Raw genomic sequence first — 2033 nt, 5'->3', positions numbered from 1 at the left:
TTTACTTTTGGTCATTGGATATTCCCTTGTCCTGTTTTTCGTGTTACTGCCAGAAATGCCTGAAACAGATTCTCAGTCATTCTAAGTATGCTAGTATCTGGTGCCGGAGCGGCCGGGGCTGGTGGCACGGGTACTGCTGATCCCAATATTCTCTCAGATCGTGGGGTTCCTACAGGAGAGCTATGGACTGGTGATCCCTTCTCTGGGGTTACTGGGCTTGCTGCTCTTGAAGGTTCTGCTGAAACGTGATCTAAGATGTCGCTAAATTCTCCTAAGTTAAGGTTTTGATCGTTGATGTCGATATCTCCTTCCCTATCTAAGTTGACAGATGCTGCCTTATATCGTTTGGCATCGCACTAGGTGACGCTTTGTAATGTAATGATCGCTCCTTGGATAGTTTGTTCTTAGTGATGGGGAATAATATTTCTCTTCTTCTCCTGTTTCTTTCCTTAGACTTATGATAGCACTAGGCCTCTGCCTACATTACCGATAGTACAAGACCTGTGTCTTCTATCGAGAATGCCTATAGTAAGCTTTCTCTAACTCTTCTTCGTGAAGAGCTTTCCTTGGCGTAACCATAACGTTGAAATAAAGATAAAGATCGTAAAGGTATTTTATATTCGTTAAAGTAATAAGTAGGAAAAGTACTTAGAATTCAATCTAATTTGATTTAAACTCGTACTGCCAATACTAGCATACGATGAACCCCCACCGGCATAGGAATACCGCTAACCAGTATACCACTAATCCTAAGCTAACCAGGTCTACGGCCCCGTACCTGCCATCCTCGAGTCATGCCTGCACGAGAACTAATTACGAGACCATCAAACAACCAAGCATCCGCTCCAGTCCAAGTTCATAGCCACTCTGGTATGAAGCCAACCAGCACTAAGCGTAGCTGAAGCCAAGCAAAAGACCGACACGACCTGGTTCCTTGTCCAACCAACATAAAACCACTACCACCCGGTCTGAACAACCGTCCCGCAAAACCTCCACCACAGTAGAAAACCAACACACAAATTAAACCTACAGGTGGCATAATGGCAGGGAGGAGGCAACCAACATGTCCACCTCTCGCACCCACCTGCCAGGCCATCGACCCTATGAACTCACTTTGCCGGTTACCTCCAAAGAGCATACCAGCGAGGAGGACCTGTACCTGCTGCCTGTTCCCCAAAAAAAAACATCATAAACATAGGAAATACATAGAGGTAGTGACAGACCAAAACAGTCAGTGGGGCCTATCTCCCACCCATGGTCCTATGCCTCCTCCTGCCAGACCCATAGCCAAACCAAAGAAACCAAACAAACCCCAAAAAACCCAGCGCACAAGATCCAAACAAGTCTAACCTGGAGGTCGCAACCCACTATTCGCACAGGTGGCCATCAGCCAGCCAGTCTTTCAGGGAGCTTTGCAGCACTCAGCAGCTTTACCCAACAGCCCAGGCCAGACTGGAAACACTTAATTAGACCTCGCCCAACCTGATGCAAGCCTGACCGGTGCTCGCAGGTGCCTCTCCCCCCCCAATCAGCCCCCGCCAAGCCCCACACGCCAGACGCCACAGAGTCCATCCAGCCCCTCAGCCACTCAGACAGATCAACCATCCGATAGCCACTGGATAGCCTCTACATAGCCCTACCAGGCAGCCACTGGTGTTGACTACGCTAACAGAGTCCCATCACCCAACATTGTATAGCCAAGGAGGACCCACCAGCTACAGCCGTGAGTCAGAAAGAAGGCAGCACCAACACCCGAAGGTTCGAGCACCAGCCACACCATCTAACACAGCCGAACCGAAGTCCAACCGAGCTGGGAGAAAGTAAGCAGAGCTAACTGAAGGCAGCCTCAGAGGTCTGGCCACAGGCACAGACCGAACAACAGGCAACAGGCACCCCCAACCGACGTGACGTGAAGGGGGAGGGCACACGAACTGGAGTAGACAAACAGAAGGTAGGCCCCACTTGTAATGGGTTAAGCCGCCAACCACAATCCCCAACCGAACCACCCCAACACACAGACAACGCAAGTGTCT

This window comes from Tuber melanosporum (genome assembly GCF_000151645.1).
Source record: "Tuber melanosporum whole genome shotgun sequence assembly, scaffold_143, strain Mel28".
In the NCBI taxonomy this organism is placed as follows: domain Eukaryota; kingdom Fungi; phylum Ascomycota; class Pezizomycetes; order Pezizales; family Tuberaceae; genus Tuber; species Tuber melanosporum.
This window is presented reverse-complemented; position numbering follows the sequence as displayed.